Consider the following 22,189-nt stretch of genomic DNA (forward strand, 5'->3'; position numbering starts at 1 on the left):
TCTCCAGAGACCCCACCTGGAGTACTGCGTTCAGCTCTGGAGTCCCCAACATAAGAAGGACATGGACCTGTTAGGGTGAGTCCAGAGGAGGGCTATGAAGATGATCAGAGAGAGAGCTGGAGTACCTCTGCTATGAAGACAGGCTGAGAGAGTTGGAGTTGTTCAGCCTGGAGAAGAGAAGGCTCTGAGGAGACCTTCTAGCAGCCCTCCAGTACCTAAAGGAGACCTACAAGAAAGCTGGAGAGGGACATTTAGCAAGGGCATGTAGTGATAGGACAAGGGATAATGGCTTTAGGCTGAGGGAGAGTAGATTTAGTTGAGATACATGGGAGAAATTCTTGACTATGAGTGTGGTGAGGCGCTGGAACAGGTTGCCCAGAGAAGCTGTGGATGCCCCATCCCTGGCAGTGTTCAAGTCCAGGCTGGATGGGGCTTTGAGACACCTGGTCTAGTGGAAGGTGTCCCTGCCCATGGCAGAGGGGTTGGAACTAGATGATCTTTAAGGTCACTTCTAACCCAAACCGTTCTGTGATTCATTTATTACTTCTGGACAATGTCACGGCACATTTCTTACTTGAAATCTTCCATAAGCGATATGATTAGCCCATGACATTCTTTGGGAGATTTTGCAAAGAATTTCATTTTTACTATCATAACCTGATTTGCAATCAGAGTAGCCTACAGTCTAAGTCCAGATTATAAAGCTGCTAATTGAGACCCTGGAAAAAGCTGGTGGGATACAAATGAAAAAAAAAAAAAAAAAAAAAAAAAAAAAAAAGGAGTGTAACTACTGATCTTGAAAGCACAGAGAAAAATAGCATGCCAAGTATAAGAATCAAAATGAAAATGAGAATACAAGACATAGATCAAAGCTGACCCGGAACTGGTAATATTCAAGTGACAAGCATAACAGTGCCTGTATTGCTGTTGATAAGTATTTCCTGCAACAGGAAAGTGTTATTTACAGTTCCTATAGGAAGAGGATAGCATCAGGTACCACTTTAAGAAATGTCTTTGGCCAGTTTTTCTGACATGGGTTAAGCAGCAGATCATACTGGATGATGAACATATAACACCTTTCTGACCTTAAAATCTGCAAAAGGTCAAGAAAATGTAGTTAAAATAAAAGTGAAGAAATATGTGTGGAACAGTATTACTACACAGTTGTAGTGATTGCTATTCATTTCCACACATATTTCTTCAATTTAATTTTTAACAGGCTCTATTTCACCTACATAACTGTCCCTCTAGGAGCATGAATCCAACATTTAGATAATTAAAATTCTCACCACTTAATCTTTACAAGTGCCTAAAATGTGTAGTGGTCTATAACCTGGCACATGTACGGGGCACAGTGCAATACTGCCTTGAAAGCAGTTAGATTCATATGGAAGTTGCATTGCACCTGAACTAAATGCGATGCAGGAGTTTTAGAGTTGGCTTCATCAGTCCTGTCTCAAGGATTTCTGCACCATCTCTGTCTTAGGTACTCATGAAATAAGGTTTACTTGTCAGTGATTTAGCCCTGCAGATGTGTGTGACTAAATCATAACAAGTTTAGGAGTGAGTGAGAATATAGGTACTTCCTATTTTTTTATTTCAGCTATTCCTGTTCTATGTTTGTTTAGTATCAGTATTCATGATGTATATAATTAAGGCTCATTTATAAACTCTCGGCTTTAATTCTTACATCAAATTTTCAAAAGAAGGATTTGAGCAAAGGAAACATTAAAAATGTTATACCAACAAAACCTATATTTTCAATTCAGCACAACACAACAGTTAGAAATATTTAAAGTATGTTTATATATTCACATATTTTATGGGTTTGGATAAACAGAGAAATCTGGTGCATATTTACAATAAGTTTGGAAGTTCAGTAATTATCACCAGAAGTCTTCATTAAGCCTCCAGATAAACAATGAAATGTCACTTGGTTTGACAGTGCAATAGGAATAATTTCTACTAATTATTCCTGTGATGAATTTGGCTCATTAGCTTTGACTAGAGGAAAAGGAAACTGAGAAATCAGTATTTCAGTTCAATCTTTTTTTCTTTTTTTTTTTTTTTCCCCCATCATCTGGGAATGCTAGTTATGTTTTGTGCAGTAATAAAGGGAACCAGAGGACAGTCAAGGAGACTAAAAATGCTGAACTTGGAACCAATAGTGATTACAGTAGATGCAGCTGTTATCAGAATGCAAAGAACTGTTGATTCAGAGGAAAGTTCTGTCCTTTACAGTCTTTCCTTAGAGACTCACTTTTTTTCCTTTTCCTTATAAGAATCATATTGATGGCACTTTTGGGCAAATTACCTAAACTAGTTTCTGTGTTGATTCAGCATCACTTCTTTCTTCCTTTGCATGTATAATGTCTAACCGTAAAACTTGTTTATTCTCAGTTTTTTTTTTTATTAGGGTGTTGTTTGCTACCACTGTAGCTTTGCATTTAGTTTTGCCTTTTTTAGTATCTTCACTCAATCTCACCAATGGTGATGTGAGATCTTCCCTTTGCTGTCCGAACACATCTAGAAAAACCAATGAACACTTAAAGCTTTTTAAACACAGGCATTTTAAGCTGGGGAATTGCTTTGGTTGGGAGCATTGGTCAGCCATGCTTTCAGCTTAAACTGCAATTTGATTAACTGTGATGCCAGAGAAGATGTCAGGATTGTGGTGTGCCAGGAGCAAGTCACCAGCTGGTCTGCAATCTTTAGGGGATCTACAAGGCTCAATCAATACTACTCAATCTAGGATGCATTGCATGCTACTCCCATTAATGAAAAAAAGAATCAGTGTTGTTGAAGACCAGAACTGATCAGAAACTTTCTGACTGAATTTTTTGCCTTGTGAAAATCCTGATTTGTTGAGGAGAAATGTTCCTGTGGTGTGTAGCACATGGGGGAAGCCCAGCTTGTTCTCCAGTATCCCAGATATTGGCACCTATCCCAGCCTCTACCACCCTGGTGCTGCTCACAATCCCACCTTTGAGCACCCGAGACTCCAAAACTTTGACAAAGAGAACCTCAGGGGTGATTACAGAAAGTCAAAGAATAGGATTGTTCTTAAAGTGTTTTGGTTTGGTTGTATACCAAATTTGGTTGGTTATGGATACCACTCTTTGTAGTCATTGCAGAAAATGGTTAAGCCAGAGAATGGTTTCATCTCTTCTTCTTTAAGGTATTTCAGCTGAAAGAGACCATCCTTTGGGAATGCCTGCTTCCTTCCATTGTTCAGAAGTCCTAAATTAGATTTCAATGTAAAACTTCTAGACAGGAAAGCTGGGACAGAAGAACCCTTCCATTTCACCACCATTTCAGTGAAGTCCCTGAGGTCTGCTACTCCAGCAGATGTGCTCTGGAGCAGAGAATTGCACCAAGGGACTGCAGGGAGCTTTCTGTGAACCAGCAAAACCACATAGTGAGTGCAGAGCGAGAGTGGGTGTACTCAGTACTCCCAAGGGTACTGAGGGAACTGGTGGAAGAACTTGCCAAGCCACTCTTCATCATTTATCAGCAGTCCTGTCTAACTGCGGAGTTCCCAGAAGACTGGAAGTTAGCAAATATGATGCCCATCTACAAGAAGGGCAGGAAGGAGGATCTGGGAAACGACAGACCTGGCAGCCTGACCTAGGTGCCAGGGAATGTTATGGAACATATCATCCTGAATGCAGTCCAGCATGTGAAGAACAACTGGGGCATCAGGCCCAGCCAGCACAGGTTTATGAAAGGCAGGTCCTGCTTGAAGAACCTGATCTCCTTCTATGACAAGCTGAGCTGCTTAGTGGGTCAGAGAAAGACTGTGGATGTTGTCCACCTAGACTTTATTAAAGTCTTTGACACTCTCCCACAGCATTCTGCTGGAGAAACTGGCTGCTCATGGCTTGGATGGGCATACTCTATGCTGGGTAGAAAACTGGCTGGATGGTCAAGCCCAAAGAGAGGTGAGCCCAGGGCTCAGTACTGGGGCCAGTTTTGTTTAATATCTGTATCAATGATCTGAACGAGGGAATCGAGTGCACCCTCAGTAAGTTGCAGGTGACACCAAGTTGGGGAAGAGTGGCTGGAAAGTGCCTGGCAGAAAAGGACCTGGATGCATTGGGTGACAACTGGCTGAACATGAGCCAGCAGTGTGCCCAGGTGGCCAAAAACGCTAATAGCATCCTGGCTTGTATCCCAGTGTGGCCAGCAGGAGTAGGGAAGTGACTGTCCCCCTGTACTCAGCACTGGTGAGGCCATACCTCAAATTCTGCATTCAGTTTTGGGCCCCTCACTGCAAGAAAGGCCTTGAGGTGCTGGAGCGTGTCCAGAGAAGGGCAACGAAGCTGGTGAAGGGTCTGGAGCACAAGGCTTATGAGGAGCGGCTGAGGGAACTGGGGGTGTTTAGCCTGGAGAGGAGGAGACTGAGGAGGGAGGAACATTATCGCTCTTTAAACTACTGGAAGGAGATAGTAGTAAGTTGGGTGTTGGTCTCAAGGCACCAGGGGAGGTTTAGGTTGGATATTAGGGAAAATATCTTCACTGAAAGGGTGGTCTAACATTGGAACAGGCTGCTCAGGGAGGTGGTGGAGTCAATGTTCCTGGAAGTGTTTAAAAACATGCGTAGATGTGGTGCTTACAGGCATGGTTTAGCGATGGGCCTGGCAGTCCTGGATTAACAGTTGGACTTGATGATCTTAAAGGTCTTTTCCAACCTAAATGATTCTATGATTCCCAAAATGACATATAAACTCATATGTATGTTTATAGTTACAGTTATAGTTGTGTATATGTATATATAAACATATATGCAGATACATACATATTGATACCAATTCTGCATATTTTAATTATTGAGTTCCCTTTTTTTTTTGAAGGATACAGTTTTTAAATCTGGGAATTTCCGTAGAATGGCAGTTCCAGTTTTTATAGAATTCCGTGTGTATAACACATATCTTGCTTTGTCTTTTGTGTAGATGATGAAATCAGAAGTCTGCTAACCACAGATGTGAATGGCATAGCTTTCTAACAGAGTTTCAGAGAAAATAGAGCATGAAAATCAAAGTATTCCTGTAGTTCTGATCAGAAAATAAAACCTTTTTTTTCAGTGTTGAAAAATAGTATTTTCAGTAGTCACACCAATCATATTGAAATGATTTTCATCAAAGGCGTGCATACACATAGAAATAAGTGATCTAAATGCAACTCATATTTTTCAGGCTCTCAATATGGCTATCATTCTAGGAAAAGAGGAGTACTCTGCCATTGCTGGTTGAGCTGTTTCAGCATGGCAGTGAATAATTGGCTAATAGGTTCTCAAACAGAGGTAAAGTGGCAGTGAAATGTTTCCAGTACGGTTATTATAAAACACTTGCTTTCTTAGTTTCCAGTGTAGAAGCCTTTGGGCCGCATCAAAGAAATTGGTAACTAAATGAAATCCTTATTCTATCTAGAAATAAATATAAATTTATGATATTTAGAAGACCCTTTTACTGTACTATCTCAGTACCTCACAAGCCTTACAGTAGCTCTACTTATATGTAAGTAGGAAATGGAGGCTCTTGAGTGACTTGTCCAAACTCATCAGAAAGGTCTGTGACAAGAGTGGTGCTGGGCACTGAAGTCTACCCACTTTCAGGCTAATGATCTCACTGCAAGCCACTTTGTCTTTTCTCCCAGCAGAAAAAGTATAGCTGCATGCAGCTGAAAATTGTAAAGGAACTTGATATAGAAAACTGTAGGAGAGATAAAAGAATCAGTAAATTCAAAAGTTGAGGTTGTATCTGGGCTGAACATCTTTATGGCAGCAGAGAAGATATCTAGCTGCAAGCAGCTAAAGGACATTCTGTGGTTTCAGATATATATGCCGCTCCCGTTCCTATTTCCAAGGTTGTTTGCTATTATGACACCATGGTTTGCGATATCAAGTCATCTCATATAATGCTACTGACATTTCAGTGCATGTCAGATATGTTTTAGTACTGCATGAAAACATAAGATTTTTAAAGAACATATGTCTCAATGTATTCCATTGCATTTCAAACATCTAGCAAGTACAGTGTTGGAAATGTGTCTTTGATACCTTTTAAGAAACAGAAGGCTGAATTCCATGGTTACACCCCAGCATCTGCAGAGTTTTCTCTGCAATTCTAAGCAAAACTGGAAACAGAACATTTTAAAGCATTCCTCCATAACCGGATTATTTTAAGGTTTTGGTCTTCTTACTGCAGCATACAGAATCTTCAACATCTGTGACTGACTTTGAATGCAACCTCTGTCTATTTCTGTGATTATGCGCATAGTGAAAACTATGGCTGGATTGAAAAAAAAGCATGCGTATGGCTTCTGTTAATAATTTTCTTGAGTACTTATTTACCTGGTTACAATTTATGCAATATGTAACAGTAGAATGTGTCTGAATGGCTCACAAATCCATCTTTAAGTTGTGATGATAACAGGTGAGTTGTATCTTCAGTTACTCTCCCAGAATCTCTGAAGTAAAAACCTGGGCAGAGAAGTTGATTTTGGTTTACCTTTAAACTGATATCTAAAAAGTGTTGAGAGCAAAAATGCTGTCTTTTGTTGTAATGGTGATGGAAATTCTCTCTTTGTTTTCAATTCTCTGAATCACATGCACTAGCAGCATGCAGGAAAATGTGCAGAATGCAAAATAGTATTAGATCCCAAAGAGTGTGTGGTACATATTTTATTTCAAAACATCAGTTACACTATTGAAGTAGGACGCTGAAGTTGCCAGCTTATCAGACAATTATGCATAATTCAAAATTTCTGGAGACTTGAGTCTCAGGCTTTCTAGTTAGTTGTTTAGTGACTAAATTTGTAGATCACTGCCCGGAGTTTGGTGCCTGGTTTCGGTACAGTGCTTCAGGAGACATAACTGTCTTATAATGAGATTTGCAAACTGTGCTGAGCTACTTAAGCTAGCCAGTAGGAACTGTTGTGAACAGAGGTGGTCTTAAGCTGTTCTCCAGTACTTATAATTTTAGCCCCAGTGGGTCTTGCAATGCTGAATATCTACTGTATAAGGTGCTATTATTCATTTCTCACAAAATGCATCTGGAGAAGGCAGTGGTGATCCTTTCCTAACCTTTTATCCAATAACACGATTAAAGCACTCACCCAGGTTGCAGGAAAGGCAGATTCAATTGGCTCCTCTATTTAATGGGATTCAACACACACACACACACACACACACCTCCCCACCCCCATGTCCCAGAAGAGCATCATAATGGCCAGACTATAGGCTATTCTGAGTAAAGGCTTTCTCAGTCCCAAGAAGGCTGTTTCATGCTGTCTGAAATAATTGGAACTAGTGGTAGTGCTCTTGTAGCTGTAATGGTCTTAGAATAATAAGAGAAAAGCTTGGTGGGAAAAGGTAATGTCTCCTGTAAGAACATCTGATGTAGCTGAAAGAAAAGGACAAGCTCAGGGTCATCTAAGACATTCCCCAGATCTACAGTAGAAATGTAACTTCACAATAGTACATTTAATGTAAAAGACGTAGGGCCAAAGAGAGAATTATTATGACATGGGAATGTGGACATCATCTCTACTCAGATGAGCACTTAATATATATTACTTATTCATGGGATGAGGACATGGCATTTGGGTAGCTAAATTAGATGGCTCTAGCTTCATTGTCATTTTATCCATCCACCACGTAAAAATGGATAAAACAGGACATGCAGCTGGAAGTTGTAAACTATTATATTTTTTTCTAGCACAGTTTTTTAAATACTGTTCATCCCTGTCGGTGCTTGACATCCTACAGATATCCTGGTAGCCTGGGAAAGATGTCCTTGTCCAAGGCAACATCTCAGGTTTTGCACATGTGTTCAGTGAGTTATTTCAGAACGTCTCACCTCTGGTTTATGTGGAAAACTGTCTATTTCATGATATTTTTCACACCAAGTGAGAAAACAGAAAACTGCAGAAAACACTTGTTTTTCATCAGAGCTGCTTGAAAACAGTCTTTCATTCTGGGCTGGATGCTCTAGGATCTGCCTTTCCAGATACCCCCCTCCATGGTGCACACCTGGAGGTGTCCCTGTGCACAGGGAAACGTGCGGGCTGGGTGCATGTGGGGTCCACCAGTGTGCCTGCAAGGACAATGATGCTCATGGCCCTGCCTCCCAACTTGGTTGGTCTGACATCAGCTCAAAGTGACAGCTCTTACCTTCATCTTACCCTTTTTCTCACTTATTAAAGGAGGTATTACCTGCAGTCTGGAGAAAGGGTTTTTATTGTTTTTCACAATTACATACACAATGCCAGTTCAACAGTGTCCACCAGCCAGGATCACATCCCAGAGGTCCAAGAGTACAGCTGTACTATTTTCCAGACCACCAACCCTTCATTTACTGTTAACAATCTTGTCAGCATTGCTAAAAAAATCAGCATTTTCCTTATTTATCTTGGAGAATTACGTACTGGCAGCTGTAGCCCTTAAATGTTAGGGTAATGGGTAAAAACAGAGTTAATTCATAATTTATTTTTTTATTTTCTCTAGGATTCTTTTGTATTTCAGCCTTACTTTTAACTTGAATTTTAATTAATCTGAATTATACCCTTCCTTCCTGGCCTGTCCTCTTCGGCCTGTCCTCCATAGAAACAGCTATACTATAGGAAAGACATGGGGTGGGGGTAATAAAATAGGATAAAGGATTCAGACAAAAAGTAAAAATGCTAATTCAGATTCTTTGTTTAATCAGCTATAAAAATTCAGTTAAACAATAAGGTCATATAGGGAGTCTTTGGCTGGAAATTCTGTATTTTTAGGTCTTTAATAACACATAGAAAGCATAAAATTCAGTCACATCAAGGCTTAAATCTAATTTGAAAAAGAGTCAGCCTTGGAGGTCTCAATTTTCTTGTTATTTGTGCAAAAATGTTCATTACGAAAACATTTGTCATTAATGGTAAGCATTAAAATCAGAAGAAAAACTCAATGGATTGGTCAAAAGGTTAGGTAAGATAGGTTTACACAAAGTCCAAAGAAGCAAAGCGTGCGTTTCTTCTTGGCATTGCAGTGTCATTAACAAGGTCAAAATTTTGCACAGAGCCCTCTCACTGGTGCTACAGGACAGCTGTAAAGGAGGAACTTGTTGATCTGCACTTAGCATTTTCTAAAGTTGGAAACACTTTTAGACCTTTGAAAGTCTTGTACTACTCACTTCTCAAAATAATGATCTTTCATATGCTGAGTGTGATTTCCTGCTTGCAGGGATGGCAGATGCAAAAGTATTGCAACAGCTTGTGAAGTAGTTAGAGCTGAAACATGCACCAAATGGAATTTTACTGAGGCAGTACCATTCACCAAAGACTGGGTGGGAAGATGTCACAGCAGCTGCAATCCATGTAGCAAAGAGGCTTACTATGTGCTATACCCAAAACCTTTAGAAGAAAAGTGGGGAAATTTTGCACTTAAGAATACAGTTTTGTTTGGGTTTTTTTTATTTTGATAAAATTTTCAAACAAGTGTCAAAACTAATGCTCTCTGCTCTTCAGAATGTGTAGCAGAGAAAAACTCATTTCAGTATGACATGGTTCTTTCACATAATGTCATTATATTCTAGTTGCTACATCAGGAATGCTACTTATGTGGAGCTTTTTTCACGTTGTCAGACTGTATTGTTCATCTCTATTATAATTTTTATTGTTTTAATATTTTGTATTTTTCCAGTGCTATTGAAATGCTTTTATCTTTCTGAGACAACATATTTTGACATTAGCAAAGTGTGACAATTTGACATTATCAAAACAAACAATTCAATATTTCTGATTCCACATTTCTTGGAGCTTCCATTCTGTGAAAATTGATGACATTTTGACATTTCTGTCTGATTTAGAACGAAACCACACTTTTATTTGTAAGACTATTTCATTGAAAAGAACCTCCATTTGGAGATTGGACCTAGTTGTGACTCTGATACTATGGGGAGGCAGATAACCATCATCTAGGAGAAGCAGGCAACTCCAGAGCGTGTTTCATCCAGTTCTAAAGCAGGTGTTCGGAAAGCTGCCATAGATCATCCACTAGAGGTGCCCATTCCCCTGCACTGATTGGGAAATGTGTTTAGGCAATTAGTTTAGACTTCGGCAAAAGATGTCTGAAGTTGGACAGCAGTCCCATCCAAAATGGACCCAAATTCAGAGATAATTTACCTATTACCACGGCAAGTAAGGAATTATAAGTAGTTACAATTAACATTTAGGTTTGAGTAAATAGTGGGAAGGTAATGTTACTTTAATTTACACTACCTTACAGTTTCCCAGTAGGGCTTCTTTTGTTTTTTTCCTTGCTATATTCCTTCTATTGCATTCCTCTTGTAGTCTGGTAGGTTATAAAATCTAAAAATGCTCGCTCCCCTGAATCCATGTTTGCATCGCTTCCGAATTTGACCTAATGTCTTTAGCCACACCAGTCAACTAATCACATCAATCCAATCAGTTGCCTGACCTGCAGCAAACACAGAGTAAAGAATCCTGATTAGCTGGTGAGGATGTTAGCTTTCATTCTTGCAGGACACTCTGTAAGAGTGGATTATGTTTTAATAAGTAAACAAAGTCACAGGGAGACTAAGCTTTAGAAAAACATACTTTCTGATCCGTTATTCTCTTCCCAGAAGCCACATGTGATAGATGTCATTTTTCTTGAGCTGTAAAAACTAATTACCCTTAGCCTTGTTCTGCGGTTTCCTCTCTGCCTCTATTCAGAAAACTGCTTTCAGAGTATAATTAGGACTCCTGATGCTATGTTATACTCCAAAGAATTACAGCAAGAAACAAACTTGTGATTTGTACTGTTCTGCATGCAGACTGCAGTACACAGTGCTATGGTCAGACTAAGACAGCAAAACTCAGGGTTTTGAACAATGATTTTCTTTCCCTATTAAGACTCTTGAGTGATCTGAGCTCTACTGAATTAAATAAAAGATGCCTGCTGCTGCTGGTGACTCAGTCTATGGAGAACAGTCCCTCCTGCCTTTTTCACATGAGCAAAACTGCACAGCTGCGTACCTCACAGAAGTTTTAACACTTTTTTCAGGACGGCACTAATACTCTCCTTGACTCAGCCATGCCATCAGCAGTCAGTGCTTTATAAGCAGAATACATCCAAGATCTCATGTATCTTGCCTCAGAACACCCAGGGAAAGCAGGAATCATCTTTTATCTGTATTTTCACCAATGTGGACTGAAACACAGAAAAGGTAAATCTTCTCTAGACAGTGAAAGCAGATATGAAGCCACCTTGCTCCAAACCCAGCCCCGAGTCAGATGCAGTCCCAGAGCCATACAGCTGCATTCCCGTAGCTGGGAGCCATCAGCAGGGCCCAGCTGAGAGGATGATGTGTCTGGTAACTGACTGGTTTCTGGCTGCCACACTGAAGCTGTGTCGTGGCCCTCAGGGACAAGGAAAGGCGTTGGCGGTGTGCCCATCTGCGATTTCCCAGTCACCCAGGCAGTCTGTGGAGGATCTGGGACTTGGGCAAACCTTACGCTTTGGAAGGTAACAGTATGCCCACATGTTAAAGTGCTCAGAACGATACCAGCTCTGTGAGTTGTTGCAGCATGTATTTCTGAAAGATGTCTTGTAAAACAGTTATTCTGCAAGTGCCCTGATTCATTATGTAAAGCTATAAAGAGCCAGTAATATCAGATGTGAGCCAAAGCTTGTAGGCATTATATAGTCCATTAAAGAAAGACGAAGAACGCTGGTTCACTATGGTTATTGCATGAACTATGCAGTGCTTGTGAAGTTCCATGAGAATTAGTGGACCAAATGGAATTATTTAGTACTCCTCATTAGTGCAATCATCTGGTATGAAAAAGGCAGTCGTGAAGTTTCTTCTTCAGTTTGCCTGCTTTTTACCATTCCTGTGATAGTTTTCACACTTTTCCTTAAACAACCAATTTACTCATTTTGTTTCTAAAGATGTTTTTCTAAAATTGAGAGTGTGCCTGCAGAACACTCGCTCTCCTGCTGTGGAGAGCACAGGTTTCCAAGTAATACTGGGTGCCTTGTTGATTTGAAGAGTTGCAGTGATTTGCCTTTTCTTGTTTTTGCTTCAGAGACTTGCATTACCTGGGGCTATAACTAAGCTTTGCATTGCAGTGGATTACAGGACCACTGTCTTGTGATGGACTGTGTGTAACCATGGCTACTACCATTTTTCAGACCATTTTTCCTTGTACAGGGCTGCAGTCATACTTTTGGGGTAACACTATCTGGGTTTCATTTTTGAGTAGGAGCCTTTGAGATAGAAGTCTTCTCTGATACAGAGTTGTTCACCATCTCCAGTCCTCCTGACTTTGTGAAAAGAAGTTAGAGTGAACTCATTCAACTTAGACTTCACAATTTGACTGAACCTGTTAAAAGCTGATCACTTCTAGGCAAGTCAGCAAACTCATATTTGCTATTAACAGTGAGAGCTGGTGTTCATGACACCTCTCAGGGAACAGATCTTTCCTTGAGATAAAGCCCAGCAAAGCAAACTGCACACCTTCATCACGGTGCGCAGTGGGAGCAGGTCCTGAGCCAAAGTCTGCTGACATCAGTTGAATCTTTTAATTTACTTCAGTGTTATTGTTTGGGCCTTGCAATAAAGCGAATCTTTTCTACTTCAAGCAGCAAGCAGGAGCATCGGAGCTGTGATAATGCAGAAGTATGGGGACACAGTGCAGTGCTGTGAGGTCTGTCATTATATTCAGAGGGGATGCCACTTAGGAGACCCTATCTGAGAGGTAGAATTGGTCTCTTAAAACCTGGTTTTCTGCCTTAGATGTAAAGACACTGTCAATTATCTTCACAAAAAAATTAGGAATTTAAGGAAAAACAGTTTTTGCAAATCAGCCAAGCAACAAAACTATCTAACCTCTGACAGAAAAATACTGAAAACACTAAAGAAAACTCTTCTGGTATGATGACTCCCACTGTTCCCTTCAGATCATTTATATCGGAATGAAACTGCATGTAAACGCCAGAGCAAAGCAGTATAAGCCTACAAAAATCAGTAGAGCTCTGCCGACTGCAAATCTGGCCCCAAAGGCACACTTTGAAACAAAGCAATAACTAATTTTTTTCAGGCTGGCTATTAAGAACAATCTATGACAACAACAGCTAATGGAAACAGCCAGTTCCAAAATGTAGAGCTAATGCATTGCCTTCAAAAGAAATGGAGTTAATCAGTTATTACCACTAGCTGCCGTGCTTGGGCACAGCTTCTGCTGGAATAGTGCTGTCTCTTTGGATTCATATAGTGTACCCTGTAGACTAGAGGGCTAAGTCGATTGTAGCACGAGTTTTCATCCTGCTTTTGGAGGGGATAACTTTTTAATTTATATATAGATACATATATTTTATTGGTCCTTACTCTTCACAGGAGACATGTCAGTCAGTAGGTGATAGTTAAAAAAATAAAACATTAAAATATAAGACCAGTATGTGAGGTGAGGTGAAAATACAGCTTATATTGCCTGGTTGTTATATCAGCTTCCTGGCCAGGGACTTGGCAAGCATTTGTTGAAGAATAATAATTCTAAATTTGCCATACTCGTGAGCGCAATTAGCTGAGAACAGACTTCAGGGAATAAGGAGTCTGCTGCTGCTGGCTAAGAAGTGATTAGTAACTAGCGTAAGACTTCACTGTTCGGGGTAAATACAAAAATGAGACATTAAATATGCTAGAACCATCTAAGCTCTCCTTATCACTACTTATGACTACTGACAACAGGCGTGTTTGTGATATGACATGAAGCCAGAATTAACTCCACATACAGAATTTTCTATTCTGCTCACACTGTGGAGGCCGTATTGCTGTCTGAGTGATTGGTTATGAGCACAGCTTTTTGCTTTGATGCACTCTTCTCAAGTCACATTTGCTTTTCACACAGTCTGTTTTCTCACAGTTCATGCTACCCTCATTAGTATTTTAATCAATGCTCCAGAGAAGTGTGGAGGAAACTGCTGGTTAGCTAAAGCTAACATTCAAACCTCCAGACCCTGGAGCCATGGTGGATTTGCTTCTACTGTCTCTTGAGACCTGCTCAGAGACCTGATTCCCCAGCTGAACAAACACCTCAGGCAGCAGCCCAGCTGCCTGGGCCCCATGGGCAATGCCCTGGTGTGGCTGGTACCCCGTGTGCACATGTACACTCCATCTCCCTGTACCTCACCACACCACATCCCCAGAGACTTTCTCCTCATCTGAGGCTGGCTAAACTTTACAATTCAAAGAAAGACTATTAAATGTTATGATATCAGAGCGTGGGAAAGGACATGTCTTCCAAGCGCAGACTGAGTGGACAGGAAAGTAAACACATTTGTGCATAAGCACCAAACTGGGCAGTTTCCTTAAGTGCAAGTGCAAAATGTTTTGCACCGGACTATGGAAGAACTGTTGAAAGCAACCATGCTTGAAGCTTTAACAACAAATTGAGTTCATGGGATGATAAATTACCGTTTATGATGATGCAGGGAGAGTAAGGCAGAAAAGTGGGGAGTTTAGGCAGGTGTAAGATCAGCCCACCATTTCAAAGTACAACCAGCCTTTTGAATGTGACTCGGTGCTTGCTGATACAGTGTAGAAGCAGTTATGGACAATCCTAGCTAACTAATTTAGCCCTGCTGATCTTGAGCTTGTGCCAAGTGCTTCCTTGCCACAGACTTAACTCAGCATCTGACTGTCCCTCCATCCCTGCTATCACACACATTTTCTAACCAGAAAGTAGCCAGGTAGGGCTTGTAGAGGTTAATGGGCGATTCATTTAGAGTGTGACTAATCCACAGGTCTGTGCAAAAGCTTTGGCGGCAAGCATAACTCATTCAGTCCTGGTGGGTTTAGATACTTGCCAGCTGCATAAACAAGTCTGTGTCCATATGATTTAAGAGCATATCCATTTCCCAGTCTCTTCCCCGGCCGCCCTTCTTCCCAGGCACAGCAAATAAGTGATTTCCTAAGCTTTCAGACTAAGTACTGTCCAGGTTACCAGCTGTTTCAAAGAGAGAGGATATTTATTCAGGGTCAAGCTGCCCCTCTACCTCAGACAAGTTCATGTTGATGTACAGAAAATGTTCAAGAGGTAATAATTCCCTTTGGTAAACTAAGAGGAGGGGTCAGACCCTAAGCTTTAACGAAAGTGGCAGGTCACGAGTCTTAATCTGCTATTCCCACCAGCACATGGTCAGGGTGAGATCAGGACAGCAAGGACAAAGTGAGCAGGCAAGGAGTTGTGACAGGTCCTTCCCCCGTGGGAGGCTGTGGCAGCTCATGAGGGGGAAAGGGTTCTGCAGGAAACAGCGTCGCAAACATCTGGCCCATGATGGGAGAGCTGCCACCCATACAAACCACAGCAGGCATTCCTCAAAAGTTTGTTGGTAGGCTGCCTAGGCTGAAGTGTCTCAGTGACAACTTTCTCCGCCCTCCCCCCCCCCCCCCCCAATTAATTTAACTATTTTTTTGTGCTCTGCAGTTTGCTTAGAAAGGCATCAGTTTCAGAACACTACTGTTACACACATCTTAAATATCAGCCTGTGTCGTTCAGTCATACCTGTTCATGTAAGTTGAGAGCTAAAGAAAAGATTGAAATGGTACAGTACTATCCCTAGAGGTTAACAGCCCTGTATTATTGTCAATCTACTAATTGCATTACTATCTTATTAATACAATCCAAATATTTTTTTCTCATCTTCCAGGCTTTTTAAAAGGAAAAGTCCAGGGAAGATTAAAAATCATTGAGTTTCTGCTGAAATTAGTAGAGCTGTACCAACTGTGACCAGGGGAAGAACTGCCTACTTCTTTCAGTTCTACCATAAATCATCAAACTTCAAACCTGTTGGGAATACCTGCACAACTACAAAATATTTTTATATTGGAAGACACAAAGTATATAGAAAGATATTTTCACACCTAAGTCCAACTTAAATGAGGAGCATACCAGGTGTCAAAGTCTTTTGTGCATCTGGGCTGCAGGCTCAGATCCTGAAATTGTTCCTGAGCTGTTTTTTTCCTTTCCTCAAGTGGCATATTTTCCCTGAGTAAAGACTAAAGAAGTAAAAGAAAAAGTTATATATATTTGTACAAGCTGGAGAACTTTTTTGTAACTCTCAAGTTCAGTTTAATTCCTACTGACTTCATGTGAAATTTGATAGGAAACGATCTCTGTATTAAATGCCCACAAATATGTCTTTAGATTTAGATATAAGTGGCAATTTATGCTCTGTTGCACAGGTAAAATCTGTAGTATCTTCACTAAATCCTACTGGATTCTTGTGAATTTCAACTTTGTATAACTTTGTATAAGTCACAATTGGACAAGTAAGTTTTAGTAATTTCTTTCCTTAAAGAAAAACCTAATTATGCAGAGGAAAATCTTATATAGAATTATATATTTTTTTCAAGTTAGTGTTTGTATAATTTGGTTTATTTATTAGGGGTTTTGGTTAATGGTGTTTTAGAAAGCCGCTAACAGCATCTTCTACAGAAATTCAGGGTCTGATTTATATTGTTGGAAGTGGGGAATTGTGTGGTATTGCTGCTTTTCAACATCACCGGAATTACAGGAAAACATAACCTTTCCATGTCTGAAGGCTACTGCTAGAATATATATATATATAGTATTGCCCACCCACTCCTCTCATGTGGCTGCAAATTAATTCACATGAGTTTATTCATTCAGCTGGTTTGGAATAGTGTGATTTACTTTTCTTAAGGCATAGACATACATTCATTTAACAAACAGCTAGAGATTTTGAAGTGTTTATCAGTATACTGTTTTTTGCTAGGATACAGTAAAATTTCTTCATAGTACCTAGTATGGTGCTATGTATTGGATTGCTGATGAAAACAGTGTTGATAAGACAGGGGTATTTTAGTTATTGCTGAGCAGTGCTTACAGAGTGTCAAGGCCTTTTCTGCTTTTCACACTGCCCCACCAGTGACCAGGCTGGGCCCCCTCGCAGAGCAGGGCTGGCAGGACATCTGCGTTACTGGTCCCTGCTGTGCTGGGGCTTTCTGCCCGTTGTGAAAGAGTGAACCACATCTAGGGGTATCACAACCAAATGCAGTGTTAAATAGCTTTAGAATAACCAAATGTATAAATAGGTGCTGAGTGCTATGTATCCTTATGCAAAAAAATGTGTAATGTATTTGGTGTACGTGGAGGTGATAAGGAGGTATTTCATTCAAGATACTTCTGCCCCTGGTGGTACTACACACCAGCATCTCTCCTTCTGATGGGGGCTGCAGCACATAGAAAAGCTGAGTATATATGGCATTTTTGTTCAAGCGATGTCCAGAGAGATGCCAGACCTTTCACTCCATCATCTCTACAGATCTGCCTTGAAAAAATGCAGAAAAAGAAGTCCTTCAAAGCCAAGCATTTTAACATTTAAAACAGCCTGCTGTTGATCAAGGGCTTGTTCTAAGGAGCAGAATGGTTTGCACAAAAATGAGTGCTAATACATGGCTAGAATTTCAGAAATGGCTATAGAATAGGAATAAGCAAAGATTTTTAGAGCCACATCATCTCTAATTTTGATACTCACCTGTCAAGTAAAATTTGCCATCTCCCATTAGAGCCTAGGCTGTCCTCACAATTACTGAAAAGAGCTGGATGACTTGAGAGGAGATTCTTAGAAGTGAATTTAGCTCACCAACAGAAAATGCAGTTGAGAGGGATGTGAGTTGTGTGCTATCCTCTTTAGGGAGTTGGGGCTATACCTGGGTGATTTTGGGGTATAATAGCACCTTCCTCCATCTGAGATTCACTAATTCTGTTCTCTAAGTTGAGTTAGGTGCCTAAGTAATTTTTATTTTATTTTCTTTTTTTTTTTTCAGAAAACTAAGGAAGCAGAGGATTTTTTCCTGTATAGTGTGGTGATTGGTACCTTTCCTTAAGCAGGATATGTAGGATCAGGTCCTCAGTCTGATTTAGAGAATGGTTTTGACCCCAGGTATCTCATTTCCCGCTGGTCACCCTCCCCCTCTGCTCCCTTCTCCATTATTTGAGGACAGGTCTTACCTGTTCTACATTGCAAATATAAAGTTAAAATATGTTGGAAGTATTTGGACATTGAGTCTTGACTTTCTACTATGTAGCTCTTACTGGCTTGTGTAAATGTTTCCCAGCTCCATGGGTGTCCTGCTTAGGGTGTAAAGTGGGGGCAATGTGTTTAATTTAGGGCTGTTAATTACACTGCATTACAGTACTGAATTTTGAACTTAAGTTCCTGTGAGACTCTTAACAGGCTCGGTGTGCAAATGTGTGAAGTTCAGGCCTCATGTTAGTGAGAAACATACAATTAAACAACACTGATTTTGACCTAACTACACAAATATCAATAAAGGAACCCTGTCTGTGGCTGGATCTGGATCTTCTGCTTCTGTCTTCACAAAAATTTGGATTAAGGTCTCCTGGCTTTTTCTGCCTTTCAGACAGACAGCTCTGAAACAGTCCATTCCATGAGCAGATTTTGAAAAAGGACAAACTTAACTCCTGCTAAAGATCTGAAACCTGATTTAGAAATAAATAAAATCTACCACTGCATGCAAATTTATTCAATTTAGAAGGAGATAATAACCATGGTTACAATAAGGAAATTTTGTCCTCCTATGTTTTTAAATAATAAACTTTTGCTGTTTAACACACGTTCATTTTGCATGTGAAAGCAAAGACAGCTTCTCCTTACCATTTTTTTTGGACCACTAGCCATTTTCTAAAGTATGACACAGCATGCAAAGCAGCATCAAGTTATGACTCTGATATCGAATCCTAGTTCAGGCAACCAAAGCTCAAAGACTGAACACGTGCAGTCATAAAAGGAACATATAATTTCCTTCTCATCAGTTGGTATACTAATGTCAGATTGTTCTGAAGCAGTGCTTTTAAGCTTCTGACATGCAGACTGCTCAGTCTAAGGACTCTTTCTAAATATTCTGTAGAGGACATAAAAAAGAAACAGACCTAGCATTATTAGGCTTACGTTCTCTACTCAGCAGTCTATTTCTTTAATGTAATATTCTTGGAAATGTATATCAAAAAGTTTTTGAAGGCCAATATCCAGTCATTTAATCTATTTGTACCATCAAACCTAAAACACCTTGTACCCATTTGCACATAAGCACTGAGATATGTGGACCAGGCATTTTGGCTGAGTTTGGATCAGTACAGAAAATAGTGCAAGGAAATGCACGCAGGCACTGGATCACATTCGTCTCTGCTATTAAATGTTAGAATGGTTCCTGGCACACATTTGGGCCCAGGCCAGCTTGCATTTTCCCATATGGTTCCTGTGCACATTTGGGGTGTTATGGAAAGGAGGAGACTAGGTTGTCTCTGTTTGGGAGAGTAAGATAATTAATAGTATGGGTATGGGCTGTTTCAAGCCAGTCAGTTTCAGTGCCAGAGAATGTTCCCGCCATACTGAATGTGATATACATAGCTAGTCCTTTTGCAGATCTCTCTCTTCACTACAGTTTCCATCCTAACTTGTTTCTGAGTGTTTGTATGTATGATTGAACACCTACCTTGTTTTTGCCCAGAGGTGGCTCTGTCAGAATGGCAGCAGGGATTACAATTAGGAAAGAGATGTAAATATAATTGGTGTTTTTTCAGTTTCATCTCCTTCAGCAAATAAGATTTTGCTTACTTTAGTTTTCCTTATGTGTGGGTCAAATCGGATATTTATATTATACATGCTACTTTGGTTCAGGTTTTTGTCCAAGGACATTCTTTTTTTTCCCGTTCCTTCAGGAGTGAGTCATAAACAGATCTCAGTTGATAAGCAGACATTTTTACAGTGCTTACATGTTTGTATATCTTCACTATTAATGCAATTTGTGCTCTGGTCTTAAAGCCACCTGCATATTACCTCTCGCTTCTGAACTGAGTTTGCTTTGTGAAACATTAATAAAACAGCAGCTTGTGTCTCCAATAGATAACACAATCCCTATTTGAAAGAAGTACAAGTTGCTGTGTTTAATAAGAAAGTACAAACCATTTCTTAAAATACTTTTAATAAAACTTTTTTGAAAATAGCATATAAAAATGTAACCATCAAGACTGTAAAGCGTGCAAGTGTCAGACTTGGGCTCTTTGAAAAATGTAAATTTGAAAGATTCCGGCAATACAAAAAAACATGGTTTCTGAAAGGTCACACAGAGGAGAAGGAGCAGGAGTGTGAGTGTGAGCAGACGGGAGCAGAGGGAAGAGGGAAAGGGAGGAAAGGGGAAAGGAGTTATTTGCTCTGCATAACAGGGTAGTTGTTTCTTCTAACTCCTTGAAGACTGCAGCTTGCAAACAGGTCTTTTGCTGTTTCTTTCCCCTACTTCAAGCTAGGGACATGTATAGTGATACACTTGACAAGGAAAAAATTAAGTAACAGAAGCTGCACAAAAAATGTAAAAATGTGCTGATGAAGATGAGACTGTTTCATTACTACTTTTTAATAAGGCTTTTCTCAATCAAAGATCAACATGCAATATGTTATGTATGTTGATGTTTAGAGGTTTGCAAGCAGTTGCCAGGTAGTTGAAATGCAAGTATGTTTGTGCCAAAACCAAAACACAGTAGAGTACAGCTTGTGTGACTCAAGTTGTTACAGTCTATGCCACAGAAAGGAGAGACATTAAATTTAATTTGAACAAGAAATAGAATTAATGTTATGAGTTAATAAAATTAATTTGGTGTGAAATGCAGCCCATGTGAAAGAGCTAAAATCAATCTCCCTTTAGCGGTGTACAAGCAGTACATGGAACTCTTGTAGCGAGCAATCTTCATGCCTTTGCAGAAGTCAAAGTACTTCACAAAGGTCAATATTATTCATTTTTATTGGTGTTACAAAGAGTGCTGAAATATGTGAATGCATTGTTGTGCCAGATCTAAGAGATCCAACCAAGGAAACACCACCATGTGCCATCAGCAGCAAACTGTTGGTAAATAGTGAACCTGCAGCTCAAAAACTGTTTGTACAACCTGAACTATAGAATTTAATGTAATGGAAACATTTATAAAAGCAAACCTGTTGACTGTTCACAAATAATGCACAAAAAAAGAGTTTTTAAAAAATGTTTAAAATTTTTGCTTTGCCTGGATTTGTCAAAGACAGTTTCCTCTGCATCATTATAAACATGTGATCTGGTTTTATATTTTTAACTTGTCAGAGATACACAATAGTTGTAAGATGACAGTAAAGCTTTGTGTAGTGATTCTGAAAATACCTTTTATATCCGAAAGCACAAGAAATATGTAGGCCCACAAAAAATAAACTTCAGATGTCGTTTCAGGCCATTCTTTGTGGTTTGAATTTTTGATCAGGTTCTCTGCGAAAACGAAGTCTCCATCTAGACAGATTATTGCACACCTAGAAAATTTTGGAGCTCTTTCAGTTCAGAGGTCTTCCTGTTTATATCTGCACAGTGTTTCTGAAAGGAAGTTTTTTGGCACATCTCCTCTTTAGCTGTGCTGGGGAAATCTCCATTCCACAAACCCAACCCTAAGAAGTGGCAAACCAGGTCTTCCTTGGCCTAGAAATTTCTTTAACATGTTTGTAGTTTTTCAAAGTAAATTTTGTTTCACTTTTCATTGTTCATTTTTCTAGGCTAGTGGGTAAATATTATTGACTGCAAAAGAAGATACAGAGACATTTCATATTAGTGATTTTCAGAGTAGTGACTTCAGATTCTCCAAAATTTTAAAGTGTAGATGTAAAACTTTCCTAGCTACAAGAGTAACTCAGTATCTTCTGTTTATATAGAAAAAAGTAACTTCTTTACACTCCTCAGAGGATAAGGTGTCTTTGTTCTTTTGCTGAAGTACATGAAAAACTGTAACTTTTGTAGGGAATTAATGTAATCTACAGCAGAAGAGACGCTTAGGACTCCTGCTTTTTTGTTTCTGTCCGTATGCATCAAATGATTACAGCATTCCTCCTGTGCTGTTATGTGAGGTGCTTTCTGTGAAAATCTGTGTTATGTGCCACAACGATAATAGCGGTATCTTTGTATTAGCAGAATTGCTTTACCTGTGATAGCCTCTGGACATAAAGAAAAAAGTAAATTTTGTAGGAAATATTAACCTTTTTTAAATATAAAGTTGGAAAAAACAGACAGGCTTTTGGAAGCGACCTGTACTTCTTCAGGTATTCTTCATGTTTATACAGAGAGTATATTAAGAAGTCAGATTTCAAGAAACA

This window comes from Falco cherrug, chromosome 4 (assembly GCF_023634085.1).
Source record: "Falco cherrug isolate bFalChe1 chromosome 4, bFalChe1.pri, whole genome shotgun sequence".
Taxonomy (NCBI): Eukaryota; Metazoa; Chordata; class Aves; order Falconiformes; family Falconidae; genus Falco; species Falco cherrug.